The sequence below is a fragment of the Hyla sarda genome, chromosome 6 (genome assembly GCF_029499605.1).
Source record: "Hyla sarda isolate aHylSar1 chromosome 6, aHylSar1.hap1, whole genome shotgun sequence".
NCBI lineage: Eukaryota > Metazoa > Chordata > Amphibia > Anura > Hylidae > Hyla > Hyla sarda.
The window spans coordinates 18367545-18381636 of record NC_079194.1 but is presented as its reverse complement, the minus strand read 5'-3'; the positions used below and the strand labels follow the sequence as shown (position 1 = coordinate 18381636).

At 43.8% G+C, this 14092-nt stretch overlaps 1 protein-coding gene across 1 annotated transcript in view; it reads left to right on the top strand.

Moving 5' to 3' along the window:
* Window positions 1–1525: 1525 nt before the first annotated feature.
* Window positions 1526–14092, top strand: part of LOC130277407 (uncharacterized) — a 119057-nt gene continuing 106490 nt past the window's right edge. Inside the window, exon 1 of the mRNA XM_056528078.1 lies at window positions 1526–1570. The gene's annotated coding sequence lies outside the window, so the exon portion shown is untranslated. The remainder of the gene's footprint in view (window positions 1571–14092) is intronic.

Genomic DNA, 14092 nt, shown 5'->3' with positions numbered 1-14092 from the left:
GCTATTACCAAGGTTTTCCCGCACAGTTACATTACCAATCAGCTCTGCGTTGTTGGAAATGATCAGATCCAACAAGGCATCACTTCTTGTTGGGTCCTCCACAAACTGGCCCATAAAATTATCCTGCAATAAATTTAGGAATTGTCGCCCCTTTGTAGTTTTAGCCAACCCCCGGCCCCAATCTATATCTGGATAGTTAAAATCTCCCATTATTACCACTGTACCTGCCCAGGCGGCCCTCTCTATTTGTTTATACAGCTGACCTTCTATCTCTTCAGTGATATTAGGGGGTCTGTAGATTACACCAAATACTATTTTTTCAGTATTTCCCTCCTTTTGTAATTCTACCCACAATGATTCCACATCCTCAGAATCATCACACACTATGGCATCGTTCACACTGACTTTCATACCACTTCTTACATACAGACAGACTCCACCACCTTTTCTGTTCATTCTATCCATGCAAAACAATGTAAACCCCTGCAGATTAACGGCCCAGTCATGCGAGGAGTCCAGCCATGTCTCAGTGACCCCAACTATATCAATATGTTCCTCCAGTATGAAGGCCTCAAGCTCCCCCATTTTATTTGCTAGGCTTCTGGCATTTGTGAACATACACTTTACATTTCCATCCTTTATGTTATTGGGGTTAATGGGATTCAAGGATGTAAGTTTTATTTTCCTATGAAGCCTATTCCTATTAACTATTCTAACCCCTCCCTCCGCTCCACCCCCAGGTACATTTATAATTCCCACCTCTCTATCTACACTATCTTCCCCCTCTTTTCTGTAGGTTCCCTCCCCCCAAGTCCCTAGTTTAAACACTCCTCCACCCTTCTAGCCATCTTCTCCCCAAGCACAGCTGCACCCTCCCCATTGAGGTGCAGCCCGTCCCTACGGTAGAGACGGTAACCGACAGCGAAGTCAGCCCAGTTCTCCATGAACCCAAACCCCTCCTTCTGTACTCTTTACCTGTATTACTGAAGTGTATGCACTGACTGGAGTCTGGTAGCACCCCCTACAGTACAGGGAGGTATTACATGTTCTGTACTCTTTACCTGTATTACTGAAGTGTATGCACTGACTGTTGTCTGGTAGCACCCCATACAGTACAGGGAGGTATTACATGTTCTGTACTCTTTAACTGTATTACTGAAGTGTATGCACTGACTGGTGTCAGGTAGCGCCCCCTACAGTACAGGGAGTTATTACATGTTCTGTACTCTTTGTCTGTGCCAGGGTTATCTGCTCCTTTGGACTCCAGGTGAGGGCAGCTCCATGTTTCTTTTTTCGGTCATTGGGGGAGATTTATCAAAATTTGTCCAGAGGAAAAGTTGATGCGTTGCCCATAGCAACCAATCAGATCACTACTTTCATTTTTGAAAAGGCCTCTGAAAAATGAAAGAAGCGATCTGATTGGTTGCTATGGGCAACCCAGCAACTTTTCCTCTGGACAGATTTTGATAAATCTCCCCCATTATGTGCTCTGTACAGGACCCTGAAGAAGCTTCTGTCCTCTACATAGACAGTGATTACAGCTTCCAGCAGATCTTTATTACTTTTATATGTAAGGATTTGCTTTATCTATATTAGTTCTATTTTTTCTCTTTAATACTCACTTTTTCTATTTTTGGATAATATTTGGGAGGCTACAGGACTGATTTCCAGGTTTCCATAGCGTTCTGGTCTCAGCATACAAAGGTTTTACAATACAATGATCAACCTGGAACCGATCCATATTGTAACTTGAGGGACCTCTGTATTACAGATCCAAAATACGAAAGTATGAATGAGTAAACCTTTAACCCCTTAAGGACACAGCCTGTTTTACATTAATGACCGGGCACAGTTTTCCAAATCTTACCTGTATCTTTTTAAAGGGGTACTCCAGTGGAAAACATTTTATTTTAAATTAACTGGTGCCAGAGAGTTATACAGATTTTTAAATTACTTCTATTTAAATATCGTAATCCTTACTGTACTTATCAGCTGCTGTATACTGCAGAGGAAATTGTGTAATTATTGTCAGTCTAAAGCAAGAAGCGAAGATACCAGCTCACTCCTGTAAGCGCCAGGATTGGATTTGGACTAATCCAGGTAAGTAGTAGGCAAAGAAAGGGATATCCAGCGCAGACTCTCATGCAAAGGAACTTCTTTATTGGTTAAAATGCATGTTGCTAAGGGATACAGCAAGGATTCATGCAGTGTGACGCGTTTCAGCCCGCAGGGCCTTAGTCATACACTTAAAACATTTTTTATGTGAGTCTGCTTATATATGCTAGATGGAAGTGACGACACAACAGGTGACGCCTCTGCTGCACCTGCATACATAATTAGCATCACCATCCAGTGTTAAATATATACACTACAAATGGAGCATAATACATTGGAAATGCGTTTAACTCTACTTGGACACTCAGGATTTATCATATAGAAAATTTATAAAATAGATGACAAAACCTTTCATTGTACAATCGTGAGCAGTCACAAAAAGAGAAAAAATCAGAAAAATAAAAGCAGACATGATAGTATCAATAAAACTAGATGGGAGAACATGTAGATTTAATATCTTGACTTGGGTAATCTCGAACACCAAACTTGAGGTATTAAAAATTATTGTTAATAAACATGAATAATCAATATGGTATAATGCAAAAATACACGATGGAAAATGAAGGAAAAAGTTTATTATTTCTAGACTTAGAGACCATATAATTGCATCTAAAGTGTAAGTTAATCTATATGTATGAAATAATTTAAAGAAAAATATATGTAAAGAAACGTACATTGAGTTTAACAGACTTTCCACTAATAATGCAATATGGTGTCTAGTCGTCTATTCAGACCTTGCGGCATGCGTGTTTGAAGCGTTAGGATCCCAAAAATCTCTCTATCAAGGACCTTTTGCCTCAAATCTCCTCCCCGTAGTGGTTTATTCACTCTTTCTATTCCTTGTAACATGAAGCTGGAGGTGTTCCCTTCATGCATGTCTACACAATGTTTCGTTACCATGGAGACATGCCGCTTCTGAAAGTGGGCAACGTCTGACAGATGTTTGCGTATGCGCACCTTAAGTGGATTGATAGTACATCCAACGTATTGCACTTTACAGACGCGGCATGTGAACAGGTAAACAACTCCAACAGTTTTACAATTTATATATTGTTTAATATCATATGTCTGATTATTACTAGATGATACAAACGATGTAGAGTTGTGCATGTATTTACAACATATGCACCTCTGGGACCCACATTTGTAGGATCCAGGGTGATTAAGCCATGTTGGTTTTAGGCAAGGAGACTCCAAGTATAAACTCGGTGACAATTTTTGACCGAGAGTGGGGGCCTTTCGTGAAACACACATAAAGCCATCATCGAGAGCCTCCCTAAATTCTGGATCAGTGTGGACAATCGGTATGTTTTTCTCAATGATTTTTTTGATAGCTGTAAAATCAGTGCTATACTGTGTTGAAAAAACTAAAGAGGGGGATTTTTTACTGGTGGATTTGTGTGAGACCACAAGTTCGCCACGATCACGGCTTTCGGCAATGGTTTTGGCTCTAGATATGGTCCATTCTGGATACTGTCTTTGTCTAAGTCTGTTACTAAGGGCAACGGCCTCGGATTCAAAGTCGCTGTCCTGGGAGCAGTTACGGCGTGTGCGAATCATTTCACCAACTGGAAGATTCTCAATCACATGTGTGGGGTGGCAAGACCTGGCATGAAGTATAGAATTAACTGCAGTTTCTTTGCGAAATGTTGTAGTATGAATTTTGCCCGCAGTCAAGTCACCCCGCAATGTAAGATCAAGGAAATTGACTGATTCAAATTTGGATGCCACCGTAAAGTGTAAATTCAGGTCATTGGAGTTGAGGAATTCAGTAAACCCCTGTATGGCCGCCACATCAGACCCCCAAATAAACAGGAGGTCATCGATATAGCGGCCATACCAAAAGAGACAGTGACTGTAGGGGTTGGTGGGGGCGAAGAGTGTCCCCCTCTCCCACCAACACATGCATATGTTGGCGAGAGAGGGGGAGAACTTCGCCCCCATCGAAGCTCCAGTGACCTGAATGAAAAACCTCCTATTGAACATGAAGAAATTGTGGCTCAACAAAAATTCCACCACTAGTGAAATATATTCACAAAGTGGGGAGGGATAGCGGGAAAAGGTACCAAGAAACCAAGATAACGCCTGTATTGCTAGATTATGGGGGATAACGGAATACAGGGAGGTTACATCTGCCGTAATCCACCTGCATTCCGGACCCCAAGCTACATTCTTGAGCATGGCAAGGAGATGTTTAGTGTCTTTAATATGACCAGGCATTTTAGGAATGAGAGGTTGAAGCAGGGAATCTACCCAGGCACAAAGCCGTTCGTTGAGGGAAGATATGCCTGCTACAATGGGCCTTAGGGGGGGATGGAAAACCTCCTTATGCACCTTGGGCAATGAATGAAAAATCGGTATAACAGGGTTATCAATAACCAAATATTCTGCTATTTTAGAAGAGATATGTCCTCTTTCCACTCCAAGGTGCACAATTGAGGTGAGTTGGGATTTAAAAAGGGCTGTGGGATCCTGGGACAGTGGCCTGTACGTGGACACATCATTGAGCATGATCGTGTTCAGTTTATTGTACAGGCCACTGTCCAGGATCACCACAGCACCCCCTTTATCGGCCTGTTTGATGACTATGTTGTCCCGCAATTGGAGCTCAGCAAGTGCTTTTCTCTCAGTAAACGAAAGATTGTAATGAACTTTAGTATTGCGAGACCTCAGAGCCAACAGATCATGCTCTACAGCTTCCTGAAATTTATCAAGAGCAGGAGAGCGTGAAGAGATGGGGTAAAACCCAGGATTGGGAGTATTAAACGTGGGGATGTCATCAGAACCATCTCCCTCGTTCAATTCATATAAACATGATAGAGCAGTCAATTCACCAAAATGAAATCCCTCCTGTAATCCGAATTCTCCCCCCTGATAGTTAGGTCCTTGATAGAGAGATTTTTTGGATCCTAACGCTTCAAACACGCATGCCGCAAGGTCTGAATAGACGACTAGACACCATATTGCATTATTAGTGGAAAGTCTGTTAAACTCAATGTACGTTTCTTTACATATATTTTTCTTTAAATTATTTCATACATATAGATTAACTTCCACTTTAGATGCAATTATATGGTCTCTAAGTCTAGAAATAATAAACTTTTTCCTTCATTTTCCATCGTGTATTTTTGCATTATACCATATTGATTATTCATGTTTATTAACAATAATTTTTAATACCTCAAGTTTGGTGTTCGAGATTACCCAAGTCAAGATATTAAATCTACATGTTCTCCCATCTAGTTTTATTGATACTATCATGTCTGCTTTTATTTTTCTGATTTTTTCTCTTTTTGTGACTGCTCACGATTGTACAATGAAAGGTTTTGTCATCTATTTTATAAATTTTCTATATGATAAATCCTGAGTGTCCAAGTAGAGTTAAACGCATTTCCAATGTATTATGCTCCATTTGTAGTGTATATATTTAACACTGGATGGTGATGCTAATTATGTATGCAGGTGCAGCAGAGGCGTCACCTGTTGTGTCGTCACTTCCATCTAGCATATATAAGCAGACTCACATAAAAAATGTTTTAAGTGTATGACTAAGGCCCTGCGGGCTGAAACGCGTCACACTGCATGAATCCTTGCTGTATCCCTTAGCAACATGCATTTTAACCAATAAAGAAGTTCCTTTGCATGAGAGTCTGCGCTGGATATCCCTTTCTTTGCCTATTGTCAGTCTAATCACAGTGCTCTCTGCTGACACCTCTGTCCATGTCAGGAACTGTCCAGAGCAGGAGATATTTGCTATGGGGATTTGTTGCCAATCTGGACAGTTCCTGACATGGACAGAGGTGTCAACAGAGAGCACTGTGGTCAGACTGGAAAGAACTACACAACTTCCTCTGGAGCATACAGCAACGGATACTGGAAGGATTAAGATTTTTAAATAGAAGTAATTTACCAATCTGTTTAACTTTCTGGCACCGGTTGATTTGAAAAAAATTATTTTCCACCGGAGCTCCCCTTTAAGTGGTGATAACGTTGTGATGCTCTTACTGAGCGAAGCAATTCTGAGATTGTTTTTTTCATGACATATTGTACTTTTCATTTGTGGTCATTTTTTGTGAAACATCGGTATATTTCTGGCGTTTTTTCAAAATATTATTATTGACTTTCACTTTGAAAAATTATGTTCTCTTCACACTGTGGGTCGGTACGATTTTGTCAATACCCAATTTATATGGCTTTTTATGTTATTTTTCCTTTTTATGACACAATCCTCTTTTTTCCCCTTTTTATGTATTGCCAAGTTCAGACACATATACATTTTTTATTTTTGCATCGTGTGAGGGCTTTGCGATACATGCTACCTTATAATAATTTTTTTTGGACCTAAATTAGTGGACCTAAATTAGTGATTCTTGCTTCTTTTTTTTTATGGCATTTATCGTGCAGGATAAATAGCATCATTGTTTCATTGTACAAGTCATTACGAATGTGGTAATACCTATTATGTATAGATTTGTTTTTGTTTGTTTGTTTTTTGGTGATAATACAGGGCTTTATTGGGAAGGTGTATTTATTTTATTTTTACACTTTAACACTTTTTTATTTATTGAGAAGCCTTTTATTTTTACAATTTTACTTTTTTCCATTATACTATGCTGCAGCACAGCATAATTATCAGTATTACACTGACATCTGATAGCAATGTGGGGTCCCCAATGGGGGACAGGTAGAGCCCCCACCCCCTGTCAATCCCATAGAAGCTGTGGTCAGTCATGACTATGGCATCTGTGGGGTTAACGCTGCCAAGACCATCTTGGTCTGGAAAACTGCAGTGGGTCCCACCACAGATCTCCTGCGCTGTGTCCCAGAGGGTTGGAGATCAGTAAGACGTATGCGTACATCTTATAGCGGGAAGGAGTTAAGACATTTTTCCCCCTATCCAAAGAATAGGCGGGACCCCCGCAATCTCGACTTTGGCACCCCATACATCCAGTGCATGAAGCGAACTTCGCTCCTTCCTAGATGACTGGCGATGCAGGGCGGAGTCTCGTGACATCACGGTCACGCCCCGCTCGTGACGTCACTTTCATGCCCCTTCAATGCAAGTCTATGGGAGGGGGCGTGACGGCCGTTACGCCCACTCCAGTAGACTTTCATATAGAAGGCCTGGGCGTGACGTCATGAGCGGGCTGCGTCCATGACATTACGAGCCTCCGGCACTGCACCCGACGCTCTAAACGAATGCCGAGTGCAGCAGGAAGATCACGGGCATCCCCAGCAGCGGAACCCCCACGATCAGACATCTTATCCCTATCCTTTGGATAAGGAATAAGATGTCTAGGGGCAGAGTACCCCTTTAAAGGAGTTTTCCAGAATTATAAAAACATAATTTCAGCCTAATTCCAGAAATAGTGCCGCTCTTGTACTCAGGTTGTGTATGGTATTCCAGCTGACTTATATGACTTCTATTGAAGTGAAGGGAGCCGAGTCGTAATACCGCACACAACCAGATGACAAGAGTGGCGATGTTTTTGGAAGAAAGCAGCGATATTCTTTTTATTTTGGATATAACCCTGTTAGACTACGATCAAAAATATTGCCTCAAACATATGCCCCCTTATTTTTCTCCGGCATAATGCAGTTCGTGTGTATTAGTATAGGCATTTTTCTTTTTCTTTTTATCTTCTGGGCTCCCATAGAAATGAATGTAGCAGTGCTCTCTGTGGAAGTCGGGGCCCCATTCGGAAAATTTCAGGTGGTCTGACCGTTGGGATCGGGAATAAATTGTGTTACCGGAGAACTCTTCTAAAACAAAACAAACAAAAAAATAAATAAAAAAACTTACAGCTCCCTTTAGTGTTTGAGTGTGGTAACTAATAATACATAAAGAATTACAAGTTTCATTTCAATGCTTTTTATTAGAATTTTCTGAAATATCTTCACAATTGTTGTGAGAGACGAGTATCCTCATAGTATGACAAGCAAAGTTTAAGATGAAAGTTTGTCCATCCTCTATAACTGCGGGGCGCTGTAAAAAGAATATGTTAAAAAGTGTTTAACTCTTGTTCAACAGGAAGTTGTGTATAATGTACGAAAGAGGATTGTTGAACTATAGTAAAAGAATAAAATCTTTTTACATGTCCTAGGGATGGCAAGAATGAGCAGGTAGGCGTATAGCCGTGTTCTTCTCCCCATAAATGTACATTATGAGTCTGTCCAGGTCACGTGACACAGAACGTGCTAAGCAGTGGCGTTGCTAGGGTTGGTGTCACCTGGTGCGGTAGAAAATGGTGTCACCCCCATACCTACCCCCTCCCCCTCTCAGTAAGTTTTTAGCCTGTTGTGACAGACACCACTGGTGCAGCGCATTGTGAGAAATTCCAGTATAATAATCAGATATACCAGTTGCCACAGAATAGGAAAGTGTTAAAGAAGTTTTCACCATTGAAATATACAGCTCCCAGAATTACTTAAAGGGGTACTCCACTGGAAAACATTTACTTTTATATCAACTGGTGCCAGAAAGTTAAACAGATTTTTAAATAACTTCTATTTAAAATCTTAATCCTTACAGTACTTATAAGCTGGTGTATGCTCCATAGGAAGTTGTGTAGTTCTTTCCAGTTTGACCACAGTGCTATTTGCTGACACCTCTGTCCATGTCAGGAACTGTCCAGAGCAGGATAGGTTTGCTATGGGGATTTGCTCCTACTATGGACAGTTCCTGACATGGACAGAGGTGTCAGCACAGAGCACTGTGGTCAGACAGAAAAGAAATTAAAAAAGAAAAGAACTTCCTGTGAATCGCTTATACAACAGCTAATAAGTACTGGAAGGATTAAGATTTTTAAGTAGAAGTAATTTACAAATCTGTTTAACTTTGTAGCACCAGTTGATAAAAAAAAAATGTTTTCCAGTAGAGTACTCCTTTATGCAGTGGTGAGGTTATGCTGGGAGTTGTAGTTTCACTGACCATAACTGTAGAACTGACAAGCGACTACAGCTCTGATAGGACATAGTGAGGAGAATACACAATGATATCAGTGACTACAGGTGACGTCTTCTCTATAGTGAGGAGAATACACAATGATATCAGTGACTACAGGTGATGTCTTCTCTATAGGGAGGAGAATACACAATGATATCAGTGACTACAGGTGACGTCTTCTCTATAGTGAGGAGAATACACAATGATATCAGTGACTACAGGTGACGTCTTCTCTATAGTGAGGAGAATACACAATGATATCAGTGACTACAGGTGACGTCTTCTCTATAGTGAGGAGAATACACAATGATATCAGTGACTACAGGTGATGTCTTCTCTATAGTCTTCCCTTATCTAATTCAGATGGTACATACCGCCTGGTCCAGCTAAAACGTCTCTCTGTAGAATGTGACGCCCAGACGTCTCCTCACTATGTCAGCGGATTCTCAACCTCTATATGAAAACAAGTATTATTATAAACCTGCCAGACACTGTATCCTCTAAATATAATACTACTATACTCTTTGATTATAAACCTTCCATACACTGTACCCACTGAATATAATACTACCACACATCTGTACATTCTGAATATACCAACACATACTGTATACTCTGAATATAAATCTGCCACATATTGTACCCCTGAATATAATACCGCCACACACTGTACCCTCTGAATATAATACTAACACATACTGTACACTCTGAATATAAATCTGCCACATACTGTACCCCTGAATATAAATCTACCACATACTGTACACTCTGAATATAAATCTGCCACATACTGTACCCCTGAATATAATACCGCCACATACTGTACCCTCTGAATATAAATCTGCCACATACTGTACCCTCTGAATATAATACTACCACAAACTGCACCCTCTGAATATAACGTTGCCATACAGTGCACCCTCTGAATATAATAACACAACCACAGTAACACCCCTCAACATCCGTTAGCTGATGCTATTACCACGGGAGGGGGGTATTGGTGGTGTTGCTAGTGGATGATGGAGGTGCTACTGCTGGGGGGGTGGGGGGGTGTTGCAGGTTCCCCACAATGGGTCAAAGTCTCCCCAAATTAGATCGCTGGTTCAAATCACCCCAACACCCCCCCACCCCCCCAAAAAAAACCACATACAACACAGAGAGAGACACACAAACACACACAGTCAGAGAGACACACTCACAGACAGACACACACACAGAGTCACACACACAGCGTCACACACACAGAGTCACACAGTCACACACACACAGAGTCACACACACACACACACACAGAGTCACACACAGAGAGTCACACTCACACACACAGAGTCACACACACACAGTCACATACACACAGTCACATACACACAGAGTCACACACACACAGTCACATACACACAGTCACATACACACAGAGTTACATACACACAGAGTCACACACACACAGAGTCACACACAGTGCTTTAAGTGGGCCAAAAGAGGTGTCGGTACTCTATTAGGTGACAGTGCTCCCCCCCCCCCAGCCCGACGCCACATCCCCCCCCCCCCCCCGGCCGCGCCACCCCCCCAGTACTGAACATGTACTGGTATTGGTGGTGTTGCTAGTGGATGATGGAGGTGCTACTGCTGGGGGGGTGGAGGGGTGTTGCAGGTTCCCCACAATGGGTCAAAGTCTCCCCAAATTAGATCGCTGGTTCAAATCACCCCAACACCCCCCCACCCCCCCAAAAAACCCACATACAACAGAGAGAGAGACACACACAAACACACACAGTCAGAGAGACACACACTCACAGACAGACACACACACAGAGTCACACACACAGCGTCACACACACAGAGTCACACACACACACACACAGAGTCACACACAGAGAGTCTCACACACACACACACAGAGTCACACACACAGAGTCACACACACACAGTCACACACACACAGAGTCACACACACAGAGTCACACACACACAGTCACATACACACACAGTCACATACACACACAGTCACATACACACAGAGTCACACACACAGTCACATACACACAGAGTTACATACACACAGAGTCACACACACACAGAGTCACACACAGTGCTTTAAGTGGGCCAAAAGAGGTGTCGGTACTCTATTAGGTGACGGTGCTCCCCCCCCCCCCCCAGCCCGACGCCACATCCCCCCCCCCCCGGCCGCGCCACCCCCCCAGTACTGAACATGAAATTACCCTTAGAAAGTACCCTTAGAAAGAGCTACTGAACATAAATAAAATGTGCAAAAGGGTATTAAAAAAATTTGCTAGAAAATGTACATAAAATAAATAATAAAACATAATAACATACTAACCATAGAACAGTAAACATAAACCTGTTCCCCACATTAGGTTGGCAGTATAGTTCCCCCACATTAGGTGCAGTATAGTTCCCCACATTAGGTGCAGTATAGTTCCCCCACATTAGGTGCAGTATAGTTCCCCCGCATTAGGTGCAGTACAGTTCCCCACATTAGGTTGGCAGTATAGTTCCCCACATTAGGTGCAGTATAGTTCCCCACATTAGGTGCAGTATAGTTCCCCCACATTAGGTGCAGTATAGTTCCCCCACATTAGGTGCAGTACAGTTCCCCACATTAGGTTGGCAGTATAGTCCCCCACATTAGGTGCAGTACAGTTCCCCACATTAGGTTGGCAGTATAGTTCCCCACATTAGGTGCAGTATAGTTCCCCCACATTAGGTGCAGTACAGTTCCACACATTAGGTGCAGTTCAGTTCCACACATTAGGTACAGTACAGTTCCCCCACATTAGGTGCCATATAGTTCCCCCACATTAGGTGCAGTATAGTTCCCCCACATTAGGTACAGTATAGTTCCCCCACATTAGGTGCAGTATAGTTCCCCCACATTAGGTGCAGTATAGTTCCCCACATTAGGTGCAGTATAGTTCTCCACAGTAGGTGCAGTATAGTTCCCCCACATTAGGTGCAGTACAGTTCCCCACATTAGGTGCAGTATAGTTCCCCCACATTAGGTGCAGTATAGTTCCCATATAATTCATCTGGGGGTGCTACCTTCCTACTGGCAGGAAGAGGGGGTTAATTTGAGGGTACTACCTTCTTACTGGGGGGGGGTAATCTGGGGGTACTACCTGCCTACTCTGGGCCCCGGATTAACCCCCTCCCCCAGCAGGCAGGTAGTACCCCCAGATTAACCCTCTCCCCTCAGCAGACAGGTAGTACCCCCAGATTAACCCAACCCAGGAGGGGGGTTCATCTGGGGGTGCTACCGTCCTACTGGGGGGGGGAGTAAATCTGGGGGTACTACATGCCTACTGGAGGGAGGGGGTTAATCTAGGGGTACTACCTGCCTACTGGGGGGGCAAGTTAACCCCCTCCCCCCCAGTAGGCAGGTAGTACCCCCAGATTAACCCCCCCCCCCAGTAGGATGGTAGTATCCCCAGTTTAACAACCCCCCCCTTGTAGGAAGGTAGTACCCCCCAGATTAACCCCCTCTCCCCCCCCCCTTGTAGGAATGCAGTACCCCCCCAGATTAACCCTCTCCCCCCACCCTGTTAGAAGGTAGTACCCCCCTGATTAACCCCCTCCCCCCAGACCCAGTAGGCAGGTTGAAATAACATTCACTCACTCAGCGCGGTAATCCTGCGAGCCGCGTACCGTCACGTGACACGTCACGTCACGCTCTGGGGCCGGCGTCCTTGAATTTAGCGTGACGTCCTGATGGTCATGTGACGGCAGTGACGCGCGGAAATACAAATCCCGGACCAACTGAAGGTGAGCCAGAGCGGGGCGGGGCACAAAAAGGAGCAGGAGGCAGCGCTGTGCGGTGCGCCTGACGGACAGGCGCACCGCAAAGCGCAGGAGAAGGGGGGGAGGCCAGTCGGGCACAGATGGGGGGTGCTGCGGAGCATCTTGGTGTCATCCCATTAGGTTGGTGTCACCCGGTGTTGGCCGCACCCCCCGCACCCGGGTCGCAACGCCACTGGTGCTAAGCACGCACTTCTGTTTTTTTCTCGTGATTGGTCAAGGTCTGAACACTCAGACCCTGAACAATGATAACTTTTTTATGTCTCTACGATATATTTTCCATGAAAAATATTAGGTTGTGCATAGCTCAATGACTCTACTGTGAGGTTGCTCCACATATTTTGCATTTAAAGGGGTACTACCGTGCTGACAATTTATCCTCTATCTAAAGGGGAAAAGTTGCCTGATCACGTGGGGTCCCGCCGCTGGGGACCCCCGTGATCTCGCACGCAGCACCCCGTTCTCATCAGAGCAAACATCCGCTCTGGGTCTGATGACTGCCGATCACAGGGCCGGAGTCACGGCTCCGCCCCCATGTAACGTCACGCTCCGCCCCCTCAATGTAAGTCTATGGCAGGGGGGCGAGACAGCTGTCTCACCCCCTGCCATAGACTGACATTGAGGGGCGGAGCATGACATCACATGGGGGCGGAGCTGTGATGTCATGATCACCGGCCCCGTCATCAGACCCGGAGCGATGTTCCCTCCTGGGCCTGATGAGAGCGGGGTGCTGCGTGCGAGATCATGGGGATCCCCAGCGGCGGGACCCCACGCGATCAGGCAACTTATCCCCTATCCTTTAGATAGGGGATAAGTTGTCAGCACGGTAGTACCCCTTTAAAGCGTACCTGTACAAGAAAAAATGCAAGACAGTCTGACAATGTCTACAATAGAAGAAGATGGAATAAAATTTATCAAACTTTATTCCCTGATTACGAAAACTATGGAGATAATCTAAAAGAGGTCATAGGTAAGAATCTGATTGTATACAAACACAAAAATTGCAGCGGCACATTTTATCAAAATTTTTATATTTTTTTTAAAGGCTCTCAGCGCACTTTTTGATCAAAACGTCTCCCCCATCCGCCACATGGAGGCGGCCATTTTCGGATGGTCCCTACCATACATTATGAGTCTAATACTCACAACTCTCACCTCTGCTGTGCATATAGCCTCTTGACTGGGTGACATGCAAAATCAACCATCAATTTGAACATT